The sequence below is a fragment of the Rutidosis leptorrhynchoides genome, chromosome 8 (genome assembly GCF_046630445.1).
Source record: "Rutidosis leptorrhynchoides isolate AG116_Rl617_1_P2 chromosome 8, CSIRO_AGI_Rlap_v1, whole genome shotgun sequence".
Lineage (NCBI taxonomy): Eukaryota > Viridiplantae > Streptophyta > Magnoliopsida > Asterales > Asteraceae > Rutidosis > Rutidosis leptorrhynchoides.
In genome coordinates, this window is record NC_092340.1 from 181626931 (window position 1) to 181634878 (window position 7948).

Here is a 7948-nt window from a genome sequence, read left to right on the forward strand (position 1 = left end):
TATTCTTAATTGTAGGAGAAGGATTGAACTATCTTGCTAAAGCCTCATGTGATCGAGGGCACTTAAAAGGTATTGAAATTGGGACGTAAAAGATTCAAGTGTCTCTCTTACAATACGCGGATAACACAATTTTTATCGGGAAATGGGGTAAAAGAAACACGAGTAATGTAATGAAGATTCTTGAATGTTTTGAAAGAGCCTGGGGTTTAAAAGTAAATAGGTCCAAGAGCATAACCTATGGTATTGGAACGAACCAAATTGAAACTGAGGAGCTTGCCTTAAGATTAGGGTGTTTTAGTGGTTCTCTCCCCATCACTTACCTAGGTCTTCCGGTCGGCTTAAAGATGAACAGGATGAATGATTGGAAATCGGTCATTGAGAAATTCAATAAAAGATCCACGGGGTGGAAGTCAAAGGCAATGTCGTTCGGGGGAAGGTTAACATTAATTAAATCGATCCTCTCAGGTTTACAGTTGTACTACTTCTCACTCTTTCGAGCTCCTACTTGCGTCATCAACCTTCTTGAGAGCCTTCGTTGTAAGTTCTTTTGGGGTGAGTTGGGTGATGGAAACAAAAATAAAATGGCATGGGTAAAATGGGACAATATCCTTGTCCCATATGGGGCGGGAGGGCTAAAAAAAGGGTCTTTAAGGGAAAAAAAAATCCCAGCTTTACTTTCTAAATGGTGGTGGCGCTTTCGTGTTGAAAAAGATGAATTTTGGTTTAAAATAATTAAAAGCAATTATGGGAGGGAAGGGGGGTTGGGTTTTTCATCAAATAATCGTTCGGGTACTATTTGGTGTTCTATCATTGGTGTGGGTTCTATCTCTCCAAGTTCGACTTTTCGTTTAATCTTTCTTTTACACGTGAAATTGGTAATGGGTTGGATACTCTTTTTTGGAAAGATCTTTGGATAGGTAATCACAGGTTCAAGGACTTTTCCCAAGATTTTTTCAACTAGAAGTGTTCAAGGATGCAAGAGTTGGTGACCGAATTCAAAAAGGCATCGATAGTATTAACTACAATTGGCAGTAGGCTAGGACAGTTTCGGGCAGAACCATAGACGAGCTGATGCAGCTTCAGTCCATTCTACAGGCAATACAGTTCACAAACAGCAGCAATGATTCGTGGAAATGGCAGTGGGACGGCAGTGGCACTTTCAAGAGTAGTGAAATGTCGACACGTATCGATGAAAAAAATCCTAAAAAGCTCCCTTCAAGGCCAAGAGACTGTCCGTAATAAGTTTGTTCCAAAGAAAATCGAGATATTTGCTTGGAAGTCGATTCGCAAAAGGATTCCTACCCGAGTTGAGTTAGATAAAAAGTCTATCGACCTTGACTCGGTAAGGTGTCCAATATGTGACGATGACCTCGAAACGGTGGATCATTCTTTGGTGTTATGTAAATTTGCTTCGAAAATTTGGTTGAAGGTATTCGAATGGTGGAATTTGAATGTAGTCTCTATCTTTTTCGTTAGAGAACATGTCCAGTTCCGGGTTCGAGCAAAAATGACATCATTTGGAAAGCGGTTAAATGGATAAGAGGATACTTGATTTGAAAGAATCGCAATAGGAAGGTTTTCGGAAAGAATTCTGCATCTAACTCGATGGTGGTCTTCAATGAAATACAATGCAAAAGCTATGAATGGATTTTTACAAGGTCAAAAAGAAGCAAGTTAGATTGGCATATTTAGTTAACCAACCCCGTCTCGTGTTGCTTTTCTTCTCGACGAGCTGGGGTAGGATAATAGAACTCGTACAGTAGGACTCTCGAATGTGTGTGTGTTTTCGTGATTCTTTCAGTTTAGGTTCGCGGTTTTAGTTGTTTGCTCACGTACATAGTGATAGATCGTTCACTGTATATAATCCTTCGAGTTGTAATTTTATACAAAGTAATAAATCTTTGCAGCTTTTCTATAAAAAAAAAAAAAAAGAATTTCTCATCTATCTATCTATCTTAGGGATGACATCGGGTCGGGTTTGGGTCGGGTTTAGGTAATCCCGGACCCGACCCCGATTAAGGAACCCCGCCCCAAACCCGACCCGAAATCCGTCGGGTTTCCATTTACTTGCATACTATCGGGTTTCGGGTTTCCCCACGGGTAAACAGGTATACCCGATTAGTCATTATGTATCTATTTTTAAATAAGTTACCAAAGTTGATTGAAAATATCACATACAAAAAGTTGAATGAAAAGTTTCTAAAATACTCAAATACACAAGATATATATATAATATTACATTTTGAAAACTTGTTGTATATGATTATATTGAATAAAATTATACTCGTTTTCAAAATAAATAAGAGAAATCTTTCATACATTAACAATAATACTAATACTAAAATTTTACATAAAAATTATTTTTAAAATTCCTCGGACCAGGTATACGGGTATGCGGGTCGGGTATACGGGTTGGGTAAACGGGTGTATCCAAAACCATACTTGAATCCGAACCCGGAATTTTTTTGTAACCATCCCTATACCCGGCCCATAACTCGACCCAATTATAATGGGTTTCGAATTTTCCCATCGGGTACGGGTCATTTTACCATGCTAATCTATCTATATATCTATTTATTTATTAATATTAATATTAATATTAATATTAATAATATTACAATTGAGCAACTTTTCTTTCTATTCACCAACAGTAATGGCGTTTTCGTCATTTCTCTAGATCTCATTAGTCTGGACTCTGGAACCTCGCTTACATCTGAATCTCATCCTATTTTCGCATCTCACAATCACCTTCTTAACTCTCCATCTCCATTCACCGCCGCTTCACATCGTTAACCTTCACCCTCGAGAGATGTTTGACCCCCAAAATTATCCGTTACGGTCATCGGATTCAGGAATCCATTTCAGATCTGATTTCGTTCTGTGCTACGCGACCGGATACGACACGGATCTTGCCACAATTCTAGACGGTTACATCAGAGTACGTTAAAGCTTCTTTTTTGTTGACTATGCAACACTAGATACACATACACCGTATTCTCTTTTGCTTTCGCCATTACTATATTGAAAATTATAAACATATCTGTGTTATTCAGACTTCTCTACCATTATTTATTTTCCTTATTATAAGCTATAAAGTAATGTGGCCCATTTCAAATGAATTTGTTGTTTCATACGATAGTTAATTAATGGCTAATATTAATGTATGCTAATGTCGCGTAGTCAGTGATATTCGTTAAAGAGCGATTCATGGTTAGAGTTTGGATTTACTTTTTAATTTGTTAGTATTTATTTGTTCTTTGATTTCATTATTGTTAGTTCAATTATGTCATTTTAGAAGAAGATTACGAAATGACCAAACTGATGCGAATATGGTACAATCCCGTATGATTCATAGCAAATCAATTGTTCATCATTTGATTATTTATATTCAATTTTTTTTAATCATATTTTTGTTTTCCTTTACGTTTTTAATTTTTAATGGTTTTGTTACAGGTATTATGATGAGTTGAATTGCAGGTGCAATGATGAACAAATCCTACTCTTCTCGATTCTATTGGTGAGTTATCATTTTGTGTTATTTGTATTTTTTTTTTTTTTTTTTGTGTTATTATTTGCTTGCAATTTTTGCAGGTGCAACGACGAGTCAATATCAAATTACATCTGCACCACAAACTTTTGGTTCCCGTGGAGCTGATGTAGACAGTAATGCCAGTCATCTTTCAAACACATAAAAGTTGGCAACCAAATCGGTGTCCACATCAGCAGTTGTTTAAAGTGTCAAGACCAAAAAAGATTATGACGAGGAAGAAGAGGAGAAGATGAAAGTTGAACACCGTCAAATGGTCCATCAAAGATGGCTAACGTGCAGTAAGTTTTTACTCCGTATAAATTAGTGTTTCTTTAACGTTTTCTGATGTGATGGTTTGTACGTTATCGGTTGGAAGTTTACATCGTCCTGGACCCTTTTCCTGATTTACAGTAATTTAAAAATCGTTTATTGCATCTTCATATTTGTTTTAGTGTGCTTGCTTGCTTTCTTTTAGCTTTCTTGATGTCTGTAGCCTTTGGACCATGTTGCGTAGGTGTTTTAAATATTTGTAGTTTTATACTACATACTCCATTGTGATTTCGGTATAGTTTAAAATTGTAATTAACAAGATGCTATATGTTTTGGGGGGACTGCTATTATTGCCTATTTTGCTGCTCTTATAATGAGTTAGATAAAAGATATATAAATTATGAGTATTCCGTCTCAGGAGTTGATGCATTGGACGCCTTCCACTACAAATGCAAATCAGTCTAGATCATCCATTGTGTGTATTCGGCTTCAGCACAAAGGTACACAACTTTTTTTTTTATAATATATATTTTTTTACTCTGACGGGTTATGTATGTATGCGTATGTTCTCTTTGTGCTTTAATGTGTTTGATATACTGCTACTTCTTAATATCTCATATTGTTCGTGTTGTGTTGTACAACACAGTAATGATTCGTTCACCATTATGTTGTACTAAACATGAATTGAAATTGGTTGTATTGGGTTGGTCAAATCAATCAAAAGTCGCTTTAAGCATATTGAAATGCTTACGACCTCTTAAACTGCTCAATTTAGTATAAGCATATTATTCTTCTAACACTTTGATATCTTTAATGAAATCTGATTTATTGATAGTTCCCGTAAACTTATATTTATAGCTTTATATGTAAAGCTACTTTAACATGCGCAATTACAGTATGATGAGTCATTTTACACATGAGTATATTGTATGTAGGTATCGTATGTAAGCAACGCACTGTTAGCAATTGACTGCCAAAAACACTCCCAGCCAATCAACAGCAAAAAGAGTCTTATTCTCATCCCAAGGTAATAAAATTATTAAGCTTCCTATTTGTGAAACACTAACAATTTCTATAACAGATGAATAAACCAGCTCCTCAAAGAAGAAGAAATAATTATGTGGGAGAATAACAGCGGTTACATATTTACCCTGAACATGTTTACTGTACGTTTTTTTATCAACAATACTGTTATAAGTACTTGGTAAGATGCTTCTTTGTATTAACTACTGCCTAGCAGAACTCCACGGCAGGTATATGTACAACTAAATTAGGTTTGCTATGTAATAAAGCAAATCAACAAATCGTAATTTTCGCGCAGCGAAGCGCGCGCTAACCTTTTACTTGTTTATTTATACTATTATAACAAAACTACAAAAGTCATATTATCAAAGCAATCTATTTAAAAATATACATGTCAAAAAAGTGAATTGGATTTAAAAAAAAACAATCACTAAGAACTATTGAATTGGATTAAATAACATTATTTACCAATATAAATCCTAAACTAGCATAATTACCATTATTTTCGGTACTTAATTTTCTAAATATTTAAGTTTGATGAATTCCTTTTTCTCCTCCAAATTTCAAGATAACTTGACAAAGTTACCCTTGTTTTTTATTATTTTTGCTATTTAGCTATATCTTTTACGGAGTATTACTTTATAAATTTAAACAACCATCTATATATCCAACTAGACAGAGGTCCGGATTGCGCGTTGCTGCAATCTGACCGTTCATTTGTGTCTGGTAGACTGTTCAAAGTTATAGTAGTTAGGCTAGATATACATGTGAATAATGCGGTTGTGGCATCACATACATTAAAAAGGCTGTTAATCTAGTTAGCTGCAGCAGGAATTACATACATAAAGCTACATTTTAGTCGCAACCTGATCGATTCTCATATCTCTCTGCATAAACTATACACTATAAGATATATACCTTGATGTTAAGTTTGAATTATATATAATTTATTAAAGACTTTAGTGACTTGACTAATATGTATGGCAGTCATGTTTATACATGCAGATATGAAATCATATAAGATCTTTCATGAAGTGTTCGACCAATACATGTATGTTAAAACATAAAAGTTTTCAAATTATCTCAAATTTTGAATAACTACAGGGAGAGGCATACCTAATGATAAGATTATAACCCCAATCTCATAACATAAGAACCTCTCTAATAGCTCATATTCAAATCATTAACTTCAGCATACCCATCAAATTTAATCTTTCAATGCATCAAACTCTATCCAACAATTGATTGCGAACCGAATTAAGTTGCATAACACCTATTATAATTCCTATACATTATTTACAAAAATTACAAATTCAGATTGGAGAACTAACCACATTCGTTCTTAAACCTCTATGTGGCATTTTATCGAGCTCGTGGTGTTCAGTGAGAAATAGTAGCATTATGAATCTCACTTCAAATCCTTAAAGTTATACTAAAAGCCAAAACAACCAATATAAGAGGTTAATACAAAGTCAAAATGCTTAAAGTTATACTAAAAACCATAAGTTAGAGCTTACAATTGAACGATAGCCACCAACATAGTACAACCTAATCAAATTTTTTACTTACGTATACATAAAGAAGCAAAATCAAATGCAAACCCTAGACTATAAACACAGAACTTAAACTTACGATTTTGAAATCAACGAACAAATACATCTTTGTTTTTCTTGAGGACGGCCTCCTGATATCTTCTAGTTCAGAAGGGGAACCTTTCAGTTTCAACTGGTAGGCAGCATTATTAAAGTTGCAAGTGAACTTCAACGCTTTTGCTTCTTACAAATAATAACGAAAATGTTGAAGATCAGTTACTTGCAACAAAATCGTGATAATGTGTCTCTCTATCTGCTACTGAAGACAATAAAAAAAGAAAGCTAAGTATAAAGGATACGTATTGATTTATGAACTTGGTGTATGACAAATACGTCTTAATAGGTTCAGATAGCATTTTAACTATAACATGTTGAACAAAATCTTAACCAAAAGAAATTTGGTGCAACCTGTGACTCACTCACTTTACTATTAGAATATTACATTTTATTTTGTATTTGTATAGCGCAACCACCCAACACCAACTTCAAAAACGTAATCGCAGATTAACTTATAAACATCAAAAAAGTATAAATTTAACCAATAATATAAACAAAGACGACCAAATTAACTCAAACATCTATAATCATATGAAAGCAGCACCTAAACTAATTTTTAATGTAATTGTTTATAGAATGTAATATTAAAAATTTACCATGTGATTAACAATTGATGATTTAACAGTCACAAGGACAGTCACAAAAGCTTTATGTCTACAATACATCCAAACACGAATTCCACCTCAGTGAGAAATTTCATCAAACATATGGTAAACATAACATTGAAACATAACAAAATATAACAAAAGCATAAAACTTTCCATAAAAAACACAGATTCTTTCAAGTTAATAGCAATAAGATTAAAACTGTTACAGAAACTAAATAGAAAACACATTGTGAACAAATAAACGTATTTACCGTATTGTATATATTGTATTCGCCAGGTATGCTGCGTTTCTTCGTCGAGTCATCCTTCGAGTATCTCCTATTTATCGATCACCATCCTTACAAAACCCTAAAATTTAATCTAATACTGTCGTTTTTTATTCTAGTGAATTTCTCCCTTTGTATTCAGTTTTACATCGGTAGAAACACCAACCACTATAAGGTCGGAGATGTTAAGCGATTAAACCCTCATCCGTCTTCATAATATCAAGAATTACCAACATACACCACCCTAACCTGACATCGCTACGATACGATAGAGACCGAAAGAAAGCCTTTTCTTTTGTAATCAAAGGGGCGAAACGGAAATCTGAAAGCTGGAAAATGATGGGTTCAAGCGAGTAAATGGGATGAACCCTATTCTTTCCTCATAGGGTAGATGCAGGGAGACAAATGGGGTGGAGGACGTTCGAGAAAAATCGGTGAGGATGCAGTATAAATACCCAGGTGTGAAATGTCCAAAATACCCAAATTACTATTCTTAGACGCCGGCTATTATACTTATTGAAAATTGCCCCGTATTCCCACGGGCCACGTTAATTGTGCTTGATGCATTACCAACCATGTGGTTTTAATATATATTTGCGGCCA

The 7948-nt window shown here is 34.5% G+C and overlaps 2 long non-coding RNA genes across 2 annotated transcripts; one reads left to right on the forward strand and one right to left on the reverse strand.

The window, feature by feature from the left end:
* Positions 1-2743: 2743 nt before the first annotated feature.
* Positions 2744-5366, forward strand: LOC139864858 (uncharacterized). Its single transcript, XR_011764520.1, has 5 exons — positions 2744-2938; positions 3454-3517; positions 3592-3828; positions 4218-4299; positions 4735-5366. It is a non-coding gene; the product is annotated as an uncharacterized lncRNA (long non-coding RNA).
* An 889-nt stretch (positions 5367-6255) lies between these two features.
* On the reverse strand, positions 6256-7748 carry LOC139864949 (uncharacterized). The gene is made up of 2 exons (XR_011764551.1): positions 7331-7748; positions 6256-6673 (listed from the first exon to the last, which is right to left on the reverse strand). It is a non-coding gene; the product is annotated as an uncharacterized lncRNA (long non-coding RNA).
* Between the last annotated feature and the right edge of the window lie 200 nt (positions 7749-7948).